At 39.0% G+C, this 12,804-nt stretch overlaps 1 protein-coding gene across 1 annotated transcript in view; it reads left to right on the top strand.

Annotated features, from left to right (window-relative positions):
- Positions 1-401: 401 nt before the first annotated feature.
- The window catches only part of SERPINE2 (serpin family E member 2), a 315,644-nt gene continuing 303,241 nt past the window's right edge, over positions 402-12,804 (top strand). The window contains exon 1 of the mRNA XM_044070250.1: positions 402-659. The gene's annotated coding sequence lies outside the window, so the exon portion shown is untranslated. The remainder of the gene's footprint in view (positions 660-12,804) is intronic.

Genomic DNA, 12,804 nt, shown 5'->3' with positions numbered 1-12,804 from the left:
ACACATTTTAAATATTGTTTACAAAGGGCATTTCTGAGCGGTTAAATATGCAAACTGTATGTTCTACTTTCAAAATAGAGTGCAATGTATTCAACACAGGGTAGTCTGCGTCACTTGATTTAAAAATGGTGTTCACTGTCTTGGAAGAGAAAAAGAAAGTCACATAGCTGTGGTCTTTCCACAGTAGGCAAGCATTAAGCAGAGAAGTTATTTAGATGCTACAGTAATGGATAAACCTGCGGGGCTGCAGGAGGAAAATGTGGTTAAAAGACGTCACTGAAACTTTCTCCGGTGTACTTTATCGTTTGTCATCAGCAGTGATTAAAAGCAAATGGTCATTATTTATCAAACACGTACTAGGAAGCTAGAAGTCCCTGCTGCAAGTACAGCAGATGCATAATGTAAGCAGTGACTCCTTGAGACATCAGAAAACAACAGCATATGACGAGTAAGGGGAGGGGAAGGCATGAGCATATTCCCCGCCCGCAGCAGACAAGTGTTAAAAACCTCGAAGGGCAGTTTCAAACCATTATTACTGGAGAAAACGTAATTAGTGGTACTTAGTGTTACGTATGTAAAGGAGTATTAGTGGCTCTGTAACTGTATGTAAACGTTGTTGAGGGAATTTAGAAGCTGAAACTGAAAGCATCGGTCGAAAGGTAAGTGAATCGTTATACATATCTATTTCGGGTGTATCAATGTCCTTCGTTGATGGATACCTGGCATAAGAAATTGTGCTTGTAGTATCCTCTACGAGTACATGACAAAGATAAACACAACGTGTTTTAGAAAAAGTGTCACATTTATTGAGCTAATCTTGAAAGAGTGGAGCGTTGCTTTTATAGATAATGGGATGGTATAATAAACGAGGTGGAACTAAGAGTCTCGAACCAATGTTGGCTGATTAAAGGATGTAAAAACGTGTGTGCATTTTCATTTGAAATGTTATTGTTAACTTAGGTGGGAGAGAATCTGAAATTCTCTTACATATATATCTGTAGGACTGTAGCCAGAATTTTTGAAAGCTGTACACACGAGTCTTATTGTTAATTCAAGACCCCCCCCCCCACACACACACACACACATATATATATATATATATATATATATATTGCCCCCTGCTATATAACTGTTGTGTATATAACACTAAAAATGCAGCAAACATACAAAAATGTTACATTGATAGCCAAAAAGAGGCAGGACATGTGGTGCAGCTGTGAGTGGCAACATTTCTTAAAAACGGCGTAACTGTACACATTTTAACTGAGTATAAATATTAGTCTATATTCTTGTGCGTTTATTCTACTCTGTATCCTTCGCAGCTTAAATGGGGGTTCTCAAACTAATAGTTCTGTTAACAACTTTGTTTTCTCTTGACTGTCTACAAATTAGATTTGACAAGTCTCTCTCTCTCTCTCTCTCTCTCTCTCTATATATATATATATATATAGATACACACACACACACCTTTTACACAGACAAAGCTATGCCGTAAACACTGCAATAAAGATTAAGCCAAGCTAAAGTCTTTACAGTGTAATACTTTCGACCTCCAGTAGTGGAGGCTTATGGGATATATGCAAAGGATCCGAATGTTTATATTACAATGACATCCAAATGCCTGTTGCCTTGAAGTGCATGGCTCTGAGTCATACAAAGTCTGTAATTATAATGAGGAAGCAGAACACCAGTGCAGCAGTGCATGCTCTAAACACAGTGGGTTACATTTTCCCCCTGTTTGTCACACAATTATCATTCAAGAGCTCAGAAGGATCATAAAGTCTACAACACGGGTCTGTACTCTGAATACCTAAAATATGAATATCCCAATAAAATGATTTGTTTATGAATATAGAAGGCAACTTGTGACGATGTAATATTTGTCTGTGTATGCATATGTGTATATCTCAAAAGGCTGGCTAGTTGTTTAGCGGTATCAACTGTTTTTTTTTTTTTTTTCTGCTATTGTGGTTTCCTTCAACATTCTGGAAATATTCTGTTTTATTAGCTGCATTAAAGTTGACCATTTTATATATGTTGTATTTATCCTTGCTGTTGTGGTCCAGGATATGATTGAGAAGGACGTTTCAATTACAGTTAACTGACACAAATAATTTAAAGTTAATTAATTTGCACTGATAGTTTGATAAACTGTTTAAATGTCAGTGTGCTAATCTGTAAATGGTTGTTTAAAAGATAACCTGCATTTATTTTGCAGATGGTAAATTGCAGTGTCTGGGACCCTTTACTGTTTTGTATAGAAGGTGGTTGCACTTAAATGAGGCATTACACTGTTGAGGGGGAAACCTTTTCTGAGGTCAGGATTAAGTGAGTAGTTTTGAAACTGGGCTGCTTGCAGTAAGGAAGTTCATAAGTCAATCCATGCACTGAAATAATAAGTGAATAACCTTGGTGTTGTGTAAAACTGCATCCATTACCTTATAAAATGAAGTGTTTAACACTTTTTTAAATGAAGTTATTTATTAAAAAAATAGCATCAAAAGCCACAGGAAAGGGTAGACATATTTTGACAGTACAAAATATTGTATGTGATAATGAAACAAAATGGGGTTATGCAGGGCATCCCTTCTGGAAATGCTTTTTTAAGGCTGCTGTTTATTAATCACTGGGTGCAGTGTGATTAGTGGAATGGCAGAGCTTGATTAAAAGATTTTTTTCTTTCAAAAATCCTAAATGTTGCAGTCATGTTATTGGTACATAAGACCCAGCAAATATCCTTGACAGAACTTCAGTTAAGAAAAGGTTTGAGATGCTCAGAATCCTTGTGTGAGGGGAGAAATGTGGAATTTTTATGCTGCCTGTTCTCACAATTAGGCTTGCAGTAGCTGTCAGTTTTTCCATCCCTATGCAGCTCATAATTACTCCAGTAACAGAAATTCATGCAGCAGCATTCTGCATTGCAGCATTCTTTATATGTTATTTGGGTATTGTTTATCTGTAAAGCTAATGATGTAGCACCTGGATTAAGGTGGTTGTGAGATGTTTAACTGGAACTTGGATGCTTGGAACAAACTTCCCCTTGACTTACGTTCAATCTCCCACACCTCACACTTTAAAAATGAACTAAAAGCTTATTTTCTCAATTCCAGAACCTGCCATTGCCATGAACCTACCTAGTCTTCCTTCCCTTTATGTACCCTCAAAAGGACCATACTTAGTACCTCATTACACCTTTCTCTCCAATGTGTCTGCTATGCATTTGCACAATTTTATACAAACAAAAAATGTTCATTGTTGACCTATTGTTCTATATGAATGTAAAATTGTTACTTAGCTTCTTTTTAATGCAACTTTAACTTTATGCATGTATCCCAACATATGTGAATCGTTTTGCTATAACTGCTATTATATCAATATTGTTTAAAATTGTACTTGTTTTAAAAATGTGTTGCTGGAGCTTTTCTCCTCTGGTCTCCACTGAAAATGGGCCACAAGCCCAATTAACAACAAGTGTAAGTAAGTAAGTAAATAAACAAATAAATAAATAAACTGCATTCTTTCGACTTGATTTTGATTCCCTCCGCCTCCCTTGCATGTTGTGTGCCCATTAACAAGTCATTCATACCTGTGTGCCTAGTGGGCATTAGCTAGTTTAAAAGTTGAATGAATAACTGTAAATACATTTCAGTGACTGGTTGATCCCCCCCCCCCCAATATACACTTGATCATAGACTAACCGTGTGTAAGTTATTTGATGTGCCCCAATTACTATAGTGCCTTATTATTCTGTCCATATATTTGTATTGTGTCTAGCACAACTTCCCTTTTTGTGCTAAAATAACCTACCCCATTTGGTTATAAATTGGCTTTCCCATCCTGTGGTCAACAATTATATATTGCCCCTAATGAAAACAACTAACTGTGATCATACCATAGATAATTTGAGGGGACACATGCATGGTATAAAGCATTTAGATGCTGTGTCCATTAGTAGTACAGTGGGCAGTCATGGGAGTAAATTTTCTGTTTCCCATCCATATATCTAAGTTGTGCTTGAATATGGACAGGGATAAACTGTTTTATGTGGATGAGAAGTCTGTTCCACAGCAGCAGTATTCTGTGCAAGATATACCAGTTCCTTCAAACCATTCTGTTGATGTTGCAGAAGAGATTTAGATCCCTATAGTGAGTAATTCCGATTCCATATGACTTGCTGATGTGAAGTAAATCCGTCAATAAAGGGTTGGAGGATGCCTTGTATGCCAGATACAGGTTACCTTTTTGCAGTCTGTAGGATACAGAGTGTAGTGATAGGGCTTTGAGTTGGTCCACATAAGACATGTTTAGACCTTGCATCCTTTTAGTAAGGTATCTCTGTAGGTGTTCAGTTTGTGTCTGGACAGATACTTGCCAAAGGGGGTATTATATTCAATGATTGGCTTAATGAGGGCTAAGTAATAAGCTGCATAATAGAAGGATTTTCTTACAATAGTAAACACATTGATCAAAAATTAGGTCACTGTTCACATTTTTTGTTGTTTGTCTTTCGGCTTTTCCCGGTTAGGGGTCGCCACAGCAGAACTCTAGTCCGCTAATGATTGGCAGTTGTTTTTTATAAGTTTCCCAAATCCCGAACAACTAGGTTAAATCTTGGGTATGTATTGCTGATGTGCTAGTTCCCTCGGGTAAATGAATTTCCAAAGGATACAATAATGCATTTTTTCAGTCCATGATTTTGGCACCAGTTATTTATTTGAGACAAACCTTCTTGCAGGATGCCTAAGTCATTTGGGGATTCAGTGACTGTTCCTGCCTGATGACATTAGTGACCACACTTTAACTTGCATCATAAGACAAAAGAATGTCACTACTAATACCCCAACCTTTAGGATCTCACGTAGTAATAAACTTTTTAACTCTATCCTATTTAAGACTGAACTAAATGCCTGTAACTGGAACCCTCTAAAAACTCTTCCACTTGAAGAAGCTGTTAAATATTTTAACACCAAATTCTTAACAATCCTAGATAATCATGCACCAAAACGAACCATCAGAGTTAAATCTAAACCAGCCCCCTGGCTAACTAAAGAAACAAGACAAAAAATGTTATAAATGGAGAACTAGCAAATCTCCCTCGGATCAACAGACCTTTAGACACTTAAGAAATAGTACCAAAAAAGCCATTCTTTCAGACAAAAAAAACTACTATAGTAATCTCCAGCAAGTGAATCACAATAATCCCCCAAAATTCTGGTCAACCCTAAATAGACTTCTTCACCCTGGACAGATTACCACTCCCTCCCCCTCTGGGTCTGAAAATAATTCATCCCATGAAACTGCCAATGCCTTCAACTCCTTCTTTACTGACACCATCAATTCACTGGCCTCTCACCTTTCCATTGACAATTCTAGCATCCCTGATCTCACATCTTCTAATCTACCAACCTTCAAAGTACAACCCATCTCTACCACCTTTATCCAAAAACTTAAACCTTGTACCCCCTCTGCTGACCAGCTTCCATCTGAATTCCTTCAAAAAGCAGCTAATGAAATAGCCTATCCCATATCCATTCTTATAAACAGAACTATTAATGAAGAAACCATACCTGATATCTGGAAAATCTCTCACATCACACCCTTACATAAAGGAGGTAACTCCAATGAATACTCTAATTACAGGCCTATAGCTCTCTTGTCTCCACTAGCAAAAATTATGGAAAAATGTGTTCACTATCAGTTAATGAGTCACTTAACTAAACATAACATTCTAACTAACTGCCAACATGGCTTTAGGCCTTTTCATAGTACTACCACTGCTCTCCTTTCCTTTACGGACTTTATCAACAAGAACCACAATAATAATATTCTATCATCAGCACTCTTTATTGACCTGTCCAAAGCCTTTGATATGGTCAACCACCCCCTGCTCATAAAAATTCTGGAATCTCTTTCTTTAGAACCCAAGGCTATCCACTGGTTTACTTCCTATCTCACCAACAGGAAACGGGCAGTCCTCTGGGATAACAAAATCTCTTCTTCTTCCAATTTCACTTGGTGTCCCCCAAGGCTCTATTCTCGGACCTCTTCTAGTCTCCTTATTTATAAATGACCTACAAGTAGCTATACCCCTAGCCACATGCATACAATATGCTGATGACTCCACACTTATTTGTTCTGCTAAAACCATCTCTGAGTTACAAACAATTACTCAAAATGCATTTTACACAGTTGAGGCATGGTTCTTAAAACGCTGTCTACTTTTGAATGCTAAAAAACAAAACTCCTCCTCTTTAAGCCCACTACTAGGTCCCCCACATTAGATTTCTCTATCTCATCCAGTAATGGCACCCTTATATCCCCTGACTCTACCACCAAGCTGCTAGGTGTCACGATTGACAACAGCCTTACCTTTGATAGCCACATCAATAATACCATTAAAACTGTAAACAGAAAATTGGGCTCCTTCTACAGAATTAAAACATTCTTAACCCCTACAGCCAAAGTTACACTTGCCCACTCTCATCTTATTTCCACTCTTCTCTATGCCTCACCTATTTATACTAACCTGAAGAAAAATAATCTCTCTAAACTGGCTAACACTTACAATAGTATCGCTAGATTTGTTACTGGTAATCAATTTAGAACTCACCACTGTCTGAACCTACAGCAACTTCACTGGCTTGAACTAAAAAACATGTTGTTTCTTTCCCAACTTACCTTTGTCCATAGGGTATTCTATCAACCTAATAACACACCTGTACTTTCCAACCTTTTTACCCCTTACTCTAACCTCAATTCACTTCGCTCCTCAAGCAAACTTCTAACTTTAACTAAATCTAATAACTTTGCTGGTGACTCCCTTTTCTCCAACACCATTGGCAAATACTGGAATCATCTTCCTATTGAACTAACTTCCATTCCATCTCCTGCTCTTTTTAAACAAAAACTTAGAATTTACCTTAAAAAAAACACTGGTTATGCCCCTGCTTTAACCCTGACTAAAACTCTGGCTTCCACAATTTCCTCTCCTTTTCTCTCTCCCTCTCCTTTATACCTTCTCATTACTTTAGTGGTATACTACCTCCACTTTAAAAGTTTTTCCTCTCAACTATCCTCACTCCAAGTGGTAACTCTTCTAATCCACAAATAATGCAGATAGTATATGAATTTAACTAATTTTTTTACTCTATATTTACTATTAATGTCTTTTCTTTTTACACTATCTTTTTATGTCTTAAATGTTAAATAAAGTTGTGCTTTTTTTATATGATATGCATGTTGAATCCTATGAAGTAATATTGTATATTGTCTATTCCCACCATATATTATTCTTTTCATTTTTTGCATATTATGTAACTGTTTTGTCTCTGTGTTGAGCTTTTCTCCCCGGGCCTCTGCTGAAAATGGAAATATATCCAGTCAGACTAGCCCGGTTAACAAATGTAAAATAAATAAATAGAGTTAATTTCCCCTGTTTTGATTCTGTGAGCCAGTTGGCAGTCCAGCAGGTTTTTGGGTTTATTCCCAGTTTGTTTTTTTACTATGCTTGAGTGGGGAGTTGTCAAAAAGCTTTGGCAAGGCCGAGGTATGCAGTGTGTACCTTTTTGCCTTCATCCATTATTTTGGTGACCTTTTCAAAAAAGAAATTCACCAGGTTGAGTAAGCATGACCTCCCCTTGATGAATCCATACTGAGACAGGTTCAGTGTTTAGAGGTTCCCTAGGTCCTAACTGATTAATTCCAAGTTTTTCCATGGCTTTGCCTATTAGTCTGGTCAGACTTGTGGGTCTGTGGAAGGTTCTCCATTATCCAGGGGAATGACTGTACCTATTTGCTTGGTACAAAACCTGTTTAGAGGCTGAAACTGAACAGTGTTGTTAGGGTATGGTTAAATCATGCTTCATGCTATTTAAGATGCATCCAGGGATATTGTTAGGACCAGTCAATGCAGTATTTTTGGTTTTTGCTAGCACTTTTAGGACTTGGTCTTGTGTGATAGCTGGAGGTGAGCCAGTTTCAGGTACATCTTGAGGGACAGGCAGGGTGGAGGGATGGGGTAAAGTCAGAGCTTAATTTATTGTCCAGTAGGTTTTCCGTATCTTCAGCCTCACTGTAGGTAACATTGTTCACAATCGGCTCAGTGCATTGCTGCATTCTGCTTTTCAGATTATGAACATTACTAAAAAAATGCCTTGTGATTGTCTTGGGCTTGGGTAGCTCTTTTAGCCTCAAACTTGACAGGATTTTTATTAAGGCCCTTAATTTTGGGTTCCTATCACGTATAACTTTTACATGTTTGAACCTCATATGGTTGAGACCATAAGTTCGAATTTGTAAAAGTTCAAGTGTTTGAATGGAAATCTCCGGTTTCCATTTTGTTCAATGGGGTGCGATCTCTGAGTTGGTATGTTTAAGTAGTGGGGGGTGTAGGGGGCTTGCCCCCCTGCTTAAAACAGTTTTTGATTTCCCTTTTTTTATAGTCGAAGTTTTGTAACTTCGAACATATATGTTCGAAGTTATAAGACTTCAACTATGTGATATAGACCCCTTAATTTTGTTTCTCAGTGACAAGGACTGTAACATTCTGGGAATTGCTCTTACTTTTGGTCAAAATTATTTTCCTTTTATTGTAAAGCATGTTGATATTATGGTTCCACTATGTGGGTTTGTTTCTGGGGTTTGCCCTGCACTTGTTCCCACTGGATACAGCTGCATCTGTACAGCTGTTTACATGCTGGTATAGTGGGGTGATGTGCATTTCTGTGTATTCAGTGGAGTGGGGATTTAAAGATTGATAATGTGTCACTTAGGAATAGGTAGTTTGTCTTGAAGTGAGTAAAGGTACCTTGGGTGGAAAGATCTCTGGTTTCACTTTTATTTTGAAGGAGTCTGCTTTATGGTCAGACCTAATGGATGATTATGATGAAAGACACTCCTATATTAGTAAGGACAAGATCCAAGATGTCATTTCCCCTAGTGGATACTCTTGTTTCAGGGCTTTTGTATTGACAAAGTCCAGGAGTCTGTGCTTGTACACAAGTGGTGGTGCAGGTTTCCCAGTCTATAGTTGAATGGTTTAGATTACCAAGGAAAATGGTATTGGGATTAATACTGAGTGATTCTAGTTCCTGTAGATAGGTATTGTGGCTTTTTGTCATAGCGGGAGTTCTATAGCTAGCTGATATAGGTTTGGGACCATTCTGACGATTATTTGGACATAAAGTAACATGATACACTAGATCATCTTTACCAGCATTGATGTGAGATGCGAGTCTCTTCTGGATGCAGATTGATACACCTCCCCCCTTTTTTCCCCTCTTGCGCAGTAACTGGTTTAAATGTGTAAAAGGCATTATAGCCGTGCACAGCCGGAGTGCTCTACACTATTTTAAGCTATGTCTGTGACTTCAGAGGCATCATTGTCTTCCAGGGTGAGAAAGGCTTGTAGGGAGTGGAGTTTCTTGTTCAGGCTCCTAGCATTGATAGTGACCCCTTCATATTTTCCTTTGCTTGTATCATGTTAGTAAGTTTATTAGCTTGGCATTGCCTTAAAAGCCACTATGGGGTGGGCAATGTCCTTGCCAATAATCAAAACTCTAAAGGATTCAGATGTAGGCTATCTGGCAAAGGAGTGTGATCTGTCGATCATATTCTCCCAGGCTGGCAATTTGAACACCCTATGAATGACACCAAATGCTAAGCCAGTTATTGAAGTCGGTTATTTTTTTGCTCATATCGCAACATCATCTTTGGAGAAGGTAGAATGCTGCTCAGTGGTAGGCTCATACATGTTTTGGACATACAGCCTGAGAGCTCCATCATGTTTCCCTTCATGATCCAGGGAGGTACACCTCAAGCTCAAGTCACTTAACCAGCATTAACTGACAAGTCGTATTGGTGCTTACATTTCAAGCCCTTGAAGAACTTTGATCTGACACATCCCAGCATCATACAAGCAACTAACCATCACTCTTTGTTCAGCCTGGTAAGAGGCATGTTTGTACGTATTACAATGGAGTCGCCTATAACAAGAATGTTTGGGTGGATTGATGGTTGCCTGTGGTGCTCAGCAGCATCTGTGACTTTGGGATGACTAGTGCTATGTAAGGAAGCAGGCTCAATATGCTGAGTGTGCTTTGTGCCTTTTTTTTTTTTTCAGTCTGAGTTTTAGTCAAGTTAATTCATCGTATGCTGAGATTCTAAAAATTAAGTGTATTGTGATGGCCATGGAGAAGTGTAACGTGTGCTATACTGCTGATGATTTTAGTGTTCGAGTTTACTGTGTGTGAGTTTTTGCCCTTAAGTACATTATATATGTACATCTCTCACAAAGTTGTTTTATGTTGTTTAAGTAATGAGACTATTCGTACCTGTCTGTCAGGCTGGCTAGAGAATTTGTGGGTAAGTGCTGGTCCATGGTACAGACAGGAATGACATTGGGGGGCAGAGGTAACTGTAACTGCTTGGAGTTTGGTTTTAGAATAATATTTAGATAGCCTTGCTACTGAGTATTTAAATTTCAATACAAAACAACTAACTTGGAAACCTTCTTCTGCCATCAGCAAGAATCATTATAACTAATTTAAAAAAAAAAAAAAACCCTCACTAATGTGATATTAAAATCTGTGCAAGCAGTATCGGTATGCTCAATTTTTAATCAAAGGTCTATTAGCCTGGTGAGCGGATTAGAATAAAGGGAGAGACTTTGCAAACCAATATGTAAATGCTTATTGTCAACAGCCAATAAACAGGGAGAGAATTATGTTAAATTATCGTAAGGGGCAGGTAAAGTACAGTTGTGTAAAATCTCACCATAATGGTAGATGTCCTTGTTTTCACCGCTGCAGTATTCCTTACTAATGGGATTCCCCATCTTGAATCCTTCCATCCGGCCAATTTACAAAAGTCTACTGTTGCTTTAAGGTAAGCTGAATGTCAACTGCGCACTCTTTGCGTAAGGTAGGGCATAAAGGTGACGTTTAGGCGTACCATCCTCAGACAGATTGCCCCAGTAAGAACAGCAGTTCAAGGAAAACCAAGGAGAATCTGCACAGACCGGAAGGGAAAAAGACCAGGAGGATGGAGTGAGGGAGTGAATACTGCAGCGATGAAGGCAAGGACATCTACCGTTGTGGTAAGATTTTACACAACTGTACTATGTCCTTACATTCGCTGCTGCAGTATTCCTTACTAATGGGAGAGTGCCAAAGCTGAAAAAGAAATTTAGGAGGAGGAAGCAGCAGAGCCCTCCAAGAAGCCATGAAGAATGGCAGCAGCACAACCAGCTCTGGCTCTGGAGATGCCATCCAACAGGTAATGTTTGGTAAAGGTATGCACAGAAGTGTAGGTAGCAGCTTCAAGAGTAGAATTAGTGTCTAAGCCTTTGAAAAAAGCACCAGAAGAAGCCACAGCTCTAGTGGAATGAACTTTATAGAAGAAGGAAGGCTCTTGACATGAAAAGTGTAACAAAAGGCAATCGCCTATGAAATCCAAGTGGAACTAGTTTGCTTCGAAACAGTCAAACCTAAAGACCTAGGATGAAAGGAAGCAAGTAACTGATCAGACCTTCTGATAGCTTTAGTTTTATCCAAATAAAATCTGAGCTGTCTATACACATCTAAGGTATGCATCATCCTCTCACTGTCAAGATTGTGGAAAGGGAAAAAAGTAGGCAAATAACAGACGGACAGCTCATTAACCACCTTGGGGATGAAAGAAGGATTAGTACGCAAGGACACCCTGTCGTCATGAAATATCAAAAAAAGGTGGACAAGCCATAAGGGCTTGCAACTCAGACACCTGTCTGGTAGAAGTAAGAGCTAACAAAAGAACAGTCTTCCAAGAACAATGTTGCAAGGATGCTGAAACAGCAGGCTCAAAAGGAGCCTGAGTCAAATTTTCCAGAACAAAATTAAGATCCCAGGGAGGAGGAACAGGATTACTGGGAGGTCTAATATTAAATATGCCTTTTAAGAAATTGCTTAGCCTCAAATTTAAGTTAACAGGGGAGTCGAAGACGGACAAGCATAAAGAGCTGATGTGGGCCTTAATAGAAGAATAGGCCAAGCCAGCATTGAGCAACTCACGCAAATAAGAAAGAACCAAAGGAACATCCACAGAAAGTGGGTCCAGGTCATGAGAAAGACGCCAAATAGAAAACCTCATCCATTTTGATAAGAATGATGTCCTAGTAGTAGGTATCCTGGCCTCCTGCAGCATGTCCTCAGAAAAGTGTCTATGAGGAGTCAAACTAAAACTGTCACCCACAGTGTCCGTGGAAGCATGGACAGGTTGGGGATGGATGAGAGACCCCTCATCTTGTGTGAGGAGATCACCCTGTGAGTTATTGCCCCTGGCTAGATGCAGAAGTAGAGGGAACCAGTGCTGTGGCAGCCAAAAGGGAGTCACCAGCAAGATTTTGGGAGCATCTTATTGAATCTTAGGACTCACGGAATGAGAGGAAGGGGAATGAGAGGGAATGCATAAAGAACCGTTCCCCTTGCAAGAAAATGGGAGGGCGTCCACCTTCTATACCAGAGGACCTGGGACTCTGGCACAAAGCAGAGGTTGTCTGTTCAGAGGGGAGGCAAAGAGATCTACTTGAGGAGTACCCCTCTGATGAACAATGTCCAGAAACAGATTCACTTCAGAATCTTGATATTCCGAAACATTGAATTTCATATGATTGAGACCATATGACCGATGATTCGAATATCAAAATTCCAAAAAAAAAAAAATGGTTTCTGCAGGGGGGCAAGCTTCCCTGCAACCCCCCACACCCCCGCTACTTAAATATCCCAACTCTGAGATTGCACTACAGCGCGGAAAAGGGAAATCTCCCAT

This window comes from Protopterus annectens, chromosome 4.part1 (assembly GCF_019279795.1).
Source record: "Protopterus annectens isolate FY-2018-M chromosome 4.part1, PAN1.0, whole genome shotgun sequence".
Classification (NCBI taxonomy): Eukaryota; Metazoa; Chordata; order Ceratodontiformes; family Protopteridae; genus Protopterus; species Protopterus annectens.
The sequence above is the reverse complement of the archived record's forward strand: the minus strand, read 5'-3'. Positions and strand labels throughout refer to the sequence as shown.